Consider the following 12569-nt stretch of genomic DNA (forward strand, 5'->3'; position numbering starts at 1 on the left):
CTTTTCATTCCTTCATCTTGAGTTGTTGTACCTTTTTCCTTTTGACATATTTCTCGAGGACAAACGGTGCATTTATTGCATCATTACAGCAAATGTTTTTGCTTGCGGTAAAGTCAGTCAGGTATGGTTTCTATTGTGATTGTTTGTGGTCAATGGAATTTCTGTCTGTGATGATGTTGTTAATGCACAACAGTTGATGATAAGTTTCAGAAGCATGGGCCCTCTAATGCACAACAACATGTCCCAAGTATTATGGGAATATGTGACAAATATTTAAAAAATCTACTGTTAGGTTAATTCTAAATTGAGAGGGTACCACAGACATACAGTTAAGTAAATACTAAAGGAATGTTATATCGTATTAATAACAGTAGTAGTTTGCAACTTGTTGACTTGTGTTGCTAAAACTGCAGATTTTAAGTTGATTCCTGGTTTCAAGCAAAGTAGCTAACGAAATGTGTCGTAATGCGCCAAAGATTTAACTTTAATTTATGCAAGCGTAATTTAAAGAGCCTTAACTGCCAGACCCTTATAGCCTAATAAATCTAACGTACATGTGCGTGTCCAGCAGGAGAACACCATACTGCTGATTCAGGACACTGAGGATGATGTTTCTTTCAAGTATGTTGTTGTTGCCAGTAAATGTTTAGGCTCATACACCTGTATTTATATTGACACAGTGAAAACTACATTGGCTTGAATCTATTTGAAAGAGACATACATCTACGTTCAGCTAGCTATTGTGACATGTAAAATTAAAATTGACCACAAACCCTCTGGCACTAAAAGGTGAAAGTCTTGTGAGGAGAGAAAAGGATGTTTTCAAATCAAATTGTCAAGTTCAAATGTGCTTTATTGGCATAATTATTATTATAATTTATTATATATTATTTTTTCCATAGTACATTTTTTTTTCTTTAAGAGTGTGTCAAGTTCTTGGCATTTTATTTTTATTTTGGTAAAGACATTGACATTTGCTTCACAGTCGAAGTCCAAGGAGTTATCGCCTCACCTTGAGTACATCTTATTTTCATGCCAGTTTTATCATTTAACGTCGTTGGGCATGATCTTGACTACATTACATAACGGCATGTTTTCTGTGCATGAAATACCTGCTGAAATGTAATGGTCGTCGTTTTACAGACTTTCGCAGTCTGCCTCCATTCGATTTTCCCCTTGCTCAAAATGTTTAGGTTCATGTGGCAGTGAAAGGCTCACAGTCTTACACACACAAACTGGCATGTTCTTCACAGGTTTCATGTCATCTAGGATGGAGTTAGTGAAGGTGTGTGTTTGCTGTCACGCTATTGAGAACCGTAAGACCTCAGGGGTGGAAATCATTTGTGGTTAGTCTGTGGTCTCTGGGGGGGAAGTCTGATTGATCACTTCACACCCATGTGCGTGTACTCTGCCGTGTGGTGGGCTTACCACAGGAACTCAGCTCCCTCTTGAAAACGCTCTCGACTGACTTTCATAACAGTATAAAAGCTAACTTATGACCCACCTGAGGTTATATTTGACAGTTGGATATGCAGCATGACTTTTCTGTATTTGTTTTTGTTGTGGCACAATATTTAGGGGTCTTCCCATATCAGAAACAAACACAGTTTTTGGAATATCTTATTCATATATAATGAACCGTAGCAAAGTAGATGAAAAATAGCAATCATTCACTGATAAACCGATACTCCTGCAGATACTTTTCTGGTGTAACAAAACTTGACCGTAGCACAGGGGAATAAAAATAGCATTGTACCCAAAGCTGGCATGTCCGCTCAAATTTGTGCTCTACTTATTCTTTGATCAAATAGTTTCTGATTTAAATCGTAATTTAGCTGGTTTTAGAATATCTCAAAGTTCAAGTTGTTGAATGAGCCTAATAAAATGTTTTGGAAAAAAACATGTACATTTTTTCAAAGTAAGATATCAAAAAATATTGTCATGGTACCAAAACTTAAGTATTGTATCCGCACTAGTATTGAAAAATGCAACAAGCCATGAAATCATGTGTTCATGGCCACATATTGTAGCGTCGCCACCGGATCACTTTTTGGCAGGAACCTAATTTGTTTGTTCAATGCTCTGCCAGTACGTCCTTGGTTAGACATGGCTCTTCCACCAAAGTGTCACGCAATGTTGCGTAGTGCAATACTGATAAACCTGTGGCTGCATCAGGTGTTGAAGAAGCATATGCTATGCACAGTTGTATACTATAGTAAATATGAATATCTCTACGCTAACTGACAGCTGTTATTGTCCTCCGTACAGCCTCAAGGCAGTGTGTGGAGTTAGCTGCTTGTTACATTTTTGCTGCTCATTGTCATTTGTTACTTTGTTAAACATTGACAGTAGTTGTAATTACCTGAACCTGATCATAGCTGTGTGTGCACTGTGTGCAGTGTATGCATGTATATACACACACACACACACACACACACACACACACACACACACACACACACACTCTGCAGCCAGCATTGTTCCCTATGCTGACTACATAACCAGCAGCCAGTTGTTAACAAAACAGGTCTCATTTACATGGCTACAGCCCCCAATGTCTCCACATTGTTTTTGACAGTGGCCTCATCCAGCAGCACACACTAAGGCATATTTTTCTTTTCCTCACAGTGGGTCTGAATGACATTTACAGAGGCGTGAGTGACACACAGAATTTTTAAATCTGGACCGTAACTGAATTGCATTGAGCAGCGTAACCGTACATAATTATTTCTACTCCATGATATGTGGAGCTAAATCATTATATGATCATTTACTAATCGTGCCTATTTGCTAGCACTCATCCTTATAGGTCAGCCTGTGTGATTGTTGTAGGTGTCATTGCCTGTTGAGATGCTACACTTTTCAAAATAATCCCATGAGGATAATTTATATTCTTTTAAAATGACCAGATGTTTTTTTATATATACGTATATATATGTATGTGTGTGACTGCTCTAGTGTTTAAATGTCTAGCAACGTAAAAGGAATTCATTAATCTGCTGATTCCAGCTTCTCAAATTTTTGAATGCTCTCTTTTTCTCACGTTTAAATAATTGTAAAATGAATATCTTTGACGTTTTAGACTGTTGGTGAGACTAAACAAACAATCGGAACGTGTCACTTTGGGCTTTTTGAATGCATGTTGGGTGTTTCTCTCTTTTTGTCCCCCGAAATTTTATAAACTAAACAGTTAATTGTTCATTTAGGTCATCGCGGTTTTACAGGTGTACCCTTTGCATGCATGTGTGAATTGGTGCCTTCTGTCTTCTATCTCGAGATGAGAAATAGGTTTTGTTAAAAAGCCATTGACCTTCCCAGCTCCTTGAAGAGCCAGGAAGGTAACCAGCGTCGTCAGACTGGAAAATGTGTTTAGTGGCCTTTTTTTTTTGTCATGCTTGATTACTTGAATGACAGCACAGTATAATTTGTTTCTTGTGAAGCATGTGCCCATGTCAGATTTAAACATGTTGTGCCGATCCTTTGTTTTTTTTCTTTCCATGAACATAATATAATTTCTCTCCCCACTGCTCCTTCTTAGCAATTGTACATTTCTGTCTTTTACTAGATGACCATATCCCTGCAGGGGCTGGATGGGACTGAAGCTGCTACGGTAGGGAGCTCGACCTTCAACCACCACTAAACATTTCATACCACTAGATAGTATAACACATTGTCCACACGAGTAAAGAAAAAAAAAAAAAAAAACTCCAAGCGTAACCACAGTGGTTGCTATGGCAATGCATAATTATTTTTTTAGCACTTCTCAGTCTCATGTGTGGTAACTATGTACATAACAGAAATATCTTCTTGCTGCATTGTTATTGTGGTTTATGGTTTTGCTGAAGTGTCTGAGCTCATCCAGATTTTTCTCCCCGAGCATTGAAATTTGCCGGCTTTTTCTGATGTTAATATCTGTGATTAGTTCTTCACTTCAATCTCTCCCTCGCACCGACTTGCTGATGATTAAGATGCAACTGTAAAATTCACAGAGGTCCTTTCATTTCTCATTTTAGGTGGCTGTTTCTCAGAAGGAGGCTGACATGCGCACAGTTAATAAGGTGTGAGATTTTCTTTTTAATTTTAACATTGACCTGTAGCTGCCAACAAACATACTATCATCTCACAAAATAATCTGAAAGCTGAACTAATCAATATTTGAAGACTCATCTATATACCGCTGTTCACTACCAGCACAGCCCCAAACAGCAGATAGACGGGCTAGCTGGTGAATGTAGCGGAGCATTTACCAGCTAGAGACACATATCTCCCTCAGGAGTTGGTAATGGCAATTTTATTTATATAGCACGTCGTAACATGTAAACTCATAACGTGCTTTACATCTATGAACAAAATATAAGTATAATCAACATAAATATAAGACTATATACAGTAGTATACACAAACATACACCCAACCAACCCACACAGCAATAAAAAATCAAAACCAAGAAATCAAATATAAATTGTTGCACAGCCCCTAAATGTTTTTCAAGTATCTAAAAGAAAGACAAGAGTACAAGTCCTAAAGATAAAAAGACCAAGGAAGATAAATCCATTTAAAAACAAACAACATATTTTGTTCTGCTTTCATGCATTGAATGATACTTCATTTACACAGTGTTGTACTCCATCAAGAGAGGTTGTTTAGGATCTTTTTGAAATGAGGAGTGATTGTGAAGTGAGCTCTCATAGTTTTCATCATCGGAGGAGTTTGCTCAGTTGTCATGGAGGTGGCTCGTTTGCGAAAAAGCTCTGAAAACACTAACGAGTGGCGCTTACGTGATGCGTAACTCTCACGCTCATGCTGTCGCCTGCCAAAGGGAACACCACAGAAATAGCCATTAGGACTTCATCTTTGCTGTAGCATTATTTTCACAGTGGTGATATGTAATGCTGTGTTCTGTCCACTAGGTGGTGAAGCATCACGGGGGTTCTGGTAGCCAGCCTGTTGTCAGTCCGAAGTACTGTCCTGGGGTAAACAACAATCCAGGTTACCTGTGTGAAACGGGGCACTGCTGCGGAGAGACGGGCTGCTGTACCTACTATTATGAACTCTGGTGTGAGTCACCTGACGGACGTCTTTTCCATTGTGTTTACAGTAGACAAGTTCCTGAGGCTAACGCTGCATTGTCACATTTATTATGCATTAAGTGAAACATCTGGACACAAAGATCTGATTTAATTTACATAATTCAAAATAAGAGTTTACACTATAACATTTAGGTGTAGGTAATGGACCTATATCGACCTTTTTGGACTTTTCCCTTCATTACCTTTCATTGGAGGCACCAAACAACAGTTTTTTAGGCTGCATGTTGCAATGCTGATTGTTAGATCTTAATATTCACCTGACAATGACGTCTGAAACTGTACGTTTTTCTTGGTCAAATCACAGCCCTTAACTTTATCAGTAAATGTTCAGTGTATATCTAACAGGCTAAGTAATTAATTACATTGACATCAAGGGATTTATCCTTTACCCCTATAGTGTGGGCCACTAAAAAACACTGCATTCATTAGTTATCCTTGAATGTGCCAACCATTATACTTTTGAATTTTCACAATATTCATACCGATTAATGGTGTTGGTTTGATTTCCGGTTCTCTGCAGGGTTCTGGCTGCTGTGGACGTTGCTGATCCTCTTCAGCTGTTTCTGTGCTTACCGCCACCGCCGGGCAAAGCTGAGGATCCAACAGCAGCAGAGACAGAGGGAGATCAATCTGATCGCCTATAACGGAGCCTGCAACTACCCTTCCTCAATGCTGGACCTCAGTGGGTTTATTGATGTTATTTCATCTCTTATTCTATTTTTTTAATTGTGTAGGTCAGTTTGAGGATTATAAAGTGATTATTATATTCAAATCTATATTCCAGAACTTATATATTTTCTGGTTTCCTTAGTGAGCTGCTTTCCTGAGGAAACAGAATTTAAACACATCTACATTCAGGTGCTTCTGCAGTTTAGGTGTTTTTCATTTGGATCCCTATTCATTGTTAACTCAGAAACGACTAGTCTTCCTGGGGTTCATTTGGAAAAAAAGATACTGAATAGTATAAGCAACAAATGTTTTGCTTTACACCCATACGGTACATATTACGGTCAATGCAATCATCTCCACTTTATTAAGACAGTATTACACCATTGCAAATAAAATAATGGCAATAGAAACACTAAATAAATAGCATGTATTAAATAGAATATCAATCAGTAACCATTAAATTAAAAAAAAATGTCTTGATTCATTTCAACATCCATGCTACAAAGAAAACGTAAAAGTAATTTTTGTAGTCCAGCTGGGCACTGTAGTTTTTAGCAAACGTCACTCAAACGGTATATAGTGCATTTGTTAGACTATTTTAAATCTGGGATTAATAATATTAAGAAAAATATGGATTACTGTATCTCCAGTATTTCCTTGAACAAGTCAAGTGGCAGACTGTACTTTTGAGCTGATTTGTGATATTTCTTTTGTCACAGGTTTTCTGGCTTCCTTTAAGTTGCCCTCCTACGAGGAGGTGGCGGCGCAGCCCAGCACCCCTCCTCCGCCTTACAGCTCTGTCTTCGCCCTGCAGGGAGGTGCCATGGGGGGTCCTAGCTCCTCTTACCCCCATCATCACCACCACCGTCACCCCTGCCCTCCATATTTGGGCCCTGGTCCCAGTGGCCTGACTTCCTCCCAGAGCTCTGACAACTACACCAGCTGCTCCTGCGAGTCTTGCTCCCTCACTTCCCCCTGCAGCACCTCCTTCTCTGTCCAGGTGACAGACGAGACGTATGACAGCAGCCACATCTCCACACCCAGTGACGCAGGGGGCGACTGTGCGGTCATGTCAAGGTTTGGGGCCAACTTCACACCGACTTCTTCCCCGACACCTTCATCGCAAGTTCCACCTGATGTTATACCTGCGGCCACTCCAGATGTCATACCGGTACAAAGACGGCCCTCGAATGGCAGTGAAGGAGTCTCGTCTTCTGCTCCACCTCTCTCTCTTCCTTTACACTCTCGTCCATCACACTCTTCTCGTCTCCCACTTTCTCCCCTCATTCTGTTATCTTCCATTCCTCCTGGTCAAGTCCATCCTCTCGTCCTCTCAGACCCACTTGGAGCTGTAGCCATTCAGAGACAGAAAGAAGAAGAGGCCCCACCTTGTGGTCCAACATCCAGGTCCACTCGGTCTCCCCCTAAACAGGCCCTTTTCCCCTCAAATGTGGCTGTTTTCACACATTGCAACAACAGAGAAGAGCAAAAACGAGAAAAAGAAGAGGAGGAAGAGGAAGAAGAAGATGACGAGGAGGATCATTTCCGGCATCGAAGGCTAACGGGTGACTCGGGCATCGAGGTGTGCCGTTGCCATGTGAAGAGAGAGGAACAAGAGGAAGAGGAACTCCAGAAGGGGCATTTTGGGAAAGGAGGAAAAGAGGCTGTGAAGGAAGAGGAGAGTGCAGACGTGCTGCACGACAGCGTGGACTGTTCCCTCAGAGCGAAGGCCTCTGCTCAGCCACCACTCCTGGACGACCGCGCTGAACAGCGTGGCCGCATCTCTTCATCCTCCAGTATCAACCAGAAGACAGGCGAGGCCATCATCACCGTGGAGTCCTCGTAAGCTTATTACAGCCTGTGAGATGTAGTCAAACTAGTGGAAAAAGTAAGATGTTTCTGCTTGATGTCACTGTCACAGATCAAGACTAGTAGGTGAAAGGTCTTGTAGGTCTTACTTTAGATAGTTGGGGACAGGATGTGTGATCGATTCTCGTTTTCTCTGTATTCAAATGAGAAACTCCAAGAGAAGTCGACACAGGAAAGTTCTACTTTATAGTTAATTTATTTATGGTTTCGGGAGAAGGCATAACTTTTTTTCTCTTAAGTGATGAAAATGCTAATGAATTGCTTCTTTCCATTTGTTTCCAATTGTTTCCATTTTCCCCCACATGCTAACCAAATCCATTTGTACCAGTGGCTCTGTGTCAACATCCAGCCGTCCCTCTACCGTTTACTTTTCATCTCTCTTTTCTCTGCATGACGCAACATGGCTGAAAAAAAAGCATTTTAGCTCCTTGAAAGGAAAACCCTAATAGTCTGTGGTTCCCAACCCGGGGGTCACAAGCTGAGTCAGAGGCGTCGGGAACAGTTTAAGAAAGTTAAATTATGAGATAATGCTTCTCTATTTTTGGCTTTTTTATGTAAAATTATTATGATAGTTTTACCTCTGTGGGCTTTTCAAAATTCTTCAAATGAAATCATCTGGGAAGCAAAAATTCATCTTTAGCTGCCCTGCTCACAATGTTTTTTGAGATATGCAATGTGTGATGGGGTCACAGACTGTGCTAAAATCTTTTTTTATGCGAAACAAATGTAAGAATAATCTCTGAACAATTAATTTTCAAAAGAGCAGCTCTAACTATTTGTGTCTGGATCATATTGTATTATCTTAATCAACTGTATTCTATCTTTTGAAGAGTTTCACAACCATTGAAGACTTGATTAACCTGTGACCTTTTTGTTGTAGGGTGAATGTTTGCTTTCACCAGCCTACTTCCCTCTGTTTTAAGGAAATAAGAAGGGAACAGTTATAACTGATTCAAGAAGTGTGTGTTTTATACATTTTGTCTTATGTTGCTCCCTAAAGGAAAAGGGGTGCAAACATTAATTTTAATGTGTGGGTGGCAAAGCTTTACAATGGTATTGATTATACATTGTTGCTTCAGACTGTTACATGATTATACAGTACAATGAACTGACTGTTTGACTTTAGATTTAATGTGTTTGAACATGTTCCTGGTTGGTCGTTGCCATTTTTGCAAGGCAATGTAAATCTGACTCCTCCATGGACGGACTGTTGAGTTTTTACAAGGCAGACACATTAAGCCTAATCTCATCGCTGATTATGAATGTAAAAGGTTATGCATCACAACAAAATCATACACTTAAATTGTTTACGAAGAATTTGTATCGCTTGACTGAGAGCCTCTGGAAAAGTGCTCAAGAATGCAGCAAGGCAATACAATCTGCCAGGTGTGGATTTTGAGAAGACACTTTTAAATGAAGTGCCCATTGTAATTTCTGTCAAGTATGGTTTGTGAGATATCAAAGGCGTTAAACGTACGAGGTGATGGTTTAAAGTCACAGTAATGCTGCTGGTGGCTAAAAATGTGGTCACTTCTGAGAGTCTGAGGCTTTTCTCTAAATGTATTCCGGTCGATCCTGTTTTTGTATGTAAACTCATTTGTCAGTTGATGTCCAGTTGTACTTTGTCGTTCAGTAGAGAGAAGTCTCTGCCTCAGTGTGAAGTTGATATACCTTGAGCGATGCTCTGTACTTCCTAGGATTACATCAAGTCGATCCTGGTGTTAGCAGTGGCAATAGCACACATGTACTTTCTTGTAATTTATTCTCAGTAGAAAATGTACTGAGGCATTGAGCAAGATTTAGAAAACGAGAATGTATCCAATCACACTTTTGTACATGTTTGTCTTGCTGTAGCTATTATGAGACAAACGTCTGCGTAGTTAATTGAGGCCACTTCGTTGTGTCCTTGGCTCAGTGCAAAGCCAATTTAATTGTCTAACGCCGGAAGGCAAAGCTTTCAACTCCTTTATGGTTATGTGGACAGAAAACGTTGCCTTGGTTCAGCTTGATAATACCTTATTTGTCATAGACAACTCGTGTGTGTATAGGGAGGTTTTGGTTTGCTGTGAAGATAATTTTGACATCCTCTGATCATCTGAGCTCTTTTGCAGTGACTCAGAGGTGTGTCCCAGAGGTGGCTGATGCTCCGACCGAGACGGCTCACCCTCTGAACATATCAATATAAAAGCCTTTTGGCTACTGTACATATCTTGGCTAAAGATTGGACAGTTGTTATTTTTTCACTAGTTCTAGCTAATGTATGTTTATCAAAGTGTGTGGTGCCTAGAAAATAGACTTTCTGTTAGGCATTCTATAGTTTACTGCTGCTATGCGAGTGTGTGTGTTTTCTGTAAATTGTGTATAGTCGTACATCAAATGGGCAAACATTTTCTAACAGTGCTTAGCAGTCTCTTTATAAAATATACACAGTACGCAGTACATGTGAGACTTGCAAAAATAGTATTTAGCAATAGTATTCACACTTTTTTCCTTACTCTAGTTCATGCTGGTTGATAGGAAATGAACTGTTGTGAAAAAGACATTTACCTCTTTAGAACTGATCCGTGAGCTGTGCTGGGCAAAGGCCCTTGATTGTACATATTGCTGTATTTTAAATGCCTTTGGTTTAAGGTTTCTCCCAAGTGCAAACTCAGATTATCTGGTTTTACTTTAGCCCCAGTTTGTGCCTCTCTTGTATTGTCATTAAATTTGGGTCACAGAGATAAATATCTATTCTGAAGGTATTTCCAGATTCATCTGGACTAATCTGTCCATTTGGATTTAAAATATGATGAAAGATTTTGACGCCATTTCTCAATTGCAACTCTGTTTCCTATTCCACAAAAAATGGTAGTTGGAAAAAACGTTTGTCCTTGCTCCAATTGTATGACATGAACCATGACGTTTTTGTTATCTGTTCATTTTTCTATATTTCAATTCTTTCGTTTTTAGTAAGTAAATGCATTTCTTTGGTCTTGAACCATATGTTACATCTTGTTTATATTGAGGCCCAATATGTTGCACATTCAACAATATTCAGGAGGGAAACAATATTTTGGCAGCTGGATTTAGAGGAAATGGAAAGTGAGTTCCATTTTTTATATATATTATACGTACCATGATGATTTGTGAGTAACAATTTCCCACAAATTGGCTCAACAAAACCATTAAATATTGTCGAATGCAAATGATTACATTTAGAATGGAAGAGTTCTCCACTTTTATACAGTACATGTTTTGTCAGTGATTTGTGAATTTAGTTGTAAACATTAAGGTCTTTAATATGTAATTGTAAAGATTACTTTTTTATTTATTTTTTGGACTTTTTGTTTCTTTTGTTTGAGGATGTATTTGCAGCAACTGGATCATTTCTTCATGAATTTGTAGTATACATGAAGTTGTATATTTAAAAAAACAAACGTTTTATTAAACAATAATGAACATTAGTAAATATAAAGCTTAGGAAATAAAGTCGAAACTTAGGAAGAGATTTAAAAATGTATGTATAGCTATATATATATATATATATATATATATATATATATATATATATATATATATATATATTGTGCAACAACATTACAATGGCTATTGTTTTATCCAGATGGATAGAGTTGTCTTCTTGATTCTGAAAGTGTTGTAAAATGACCTTATGGATTTTTAAAGTATTCATTTTTCAAACAGATGGTTAGCTCTGTGACTTGAATGTAATCATGACACCCGTGGCACAAACAGTCTAGTTTTAACCCAGCTCTGATTTTATATTGAGCCAAACTGATCTGAGTTCAGTGTATATAGAACTAGTTTGATATTCTTTTGCATCGTCAGCAGCTAGTACAGACTAAATGCCCAAACTCAACCCTCATTGAAACAGAAGGCCAAGGCCTGATATAAGACTGTTACCTCGCTGACTATTGACTGCAAAGGACTGTTTACTTCTCCTTATCAAGATAGTATTTACTATATATTTCTACTGACTTTTATTTTGTAATGCCAAGAATTATGGAATTGAAAAAAAAAAACAGAGCCCACCTTGGTACGGCTGAAAGTGTTTGCCAGGAAAAAAAAAACCTAATATCAAACCCTGTTTGCAGGAAACAATGTGTTGCTCCTTTTACTCCTGCAGCTTTGAGACAGCGGGATTTATAGAAGTATCTTTATGTGATTGTATGTGGAATAGTTCAGATTATTATTGCTACAAATTTGTGGTGTTCTTTGAGGGTTTCCTTGTGCAATTCTACCTGCAGCTCTTCAGTGTGCTGTACGCATGTGTGAGAGAGTTATCGTCGGCCGTGTTGTTGTGTTGTTAAATCACTGTCGCTTACTATGAGGCCAAAGTTGATTGTTGTTGGTATTTGTCAATATATATATCCAAACATTTTTATTTGATCATGAATATCAAGTTCATTTGGTATCTTGGTGTATAGCATAGAGATGTATGATGCAAACTTTGATGTAAAATCCAAACATTGAGATGCTCTCACATTTTTTGATATATTTGTTTTGGTGCTTTTTTCCCCCAGAAGGTGGGCTTGTATTTAGGTTTCTTCCATTTGAGGTTTTTCATTGATGATCATTGGGAATTCTACCTTGTTGACCACAGACATTTGCTCTACTTTATTCAACAAAAACTGTGGATTTTGTGTCAAAATAAATGCTAACAAGCGCTACCAAATACATGTCTGTACTTTTGTGAACACTCTACACACCTCTCGTTGTAGATGCCTGGGGTACAAACAATATTCTGCTTTGAAATACAGCAAATGCACCGACTTATCTAAGCAGGGAATGAGCTAAAAACACCCACTCATGAGTAGCTGTCACTGTGACTCAGGATGAATCATCATGCTGCACTCACTCTGAAAGCTTCACCTTTTCACAAGTAAAACGCAAAAAAAAGAGAGTTTGAAATGTGTGATTGTGTGTAGCTGACAGCGCTGT

This window comes from Pholis gunnellus (assembly GCF_910591455.1).
Source record: "Pholis gunnellus genome assembly, chromosome: 5".
NCBI lineage: Eukaryota > Metazoa > Chordata > Actinopteri > Perciformes > Pholidae > Pholis > Pholis gunnellus.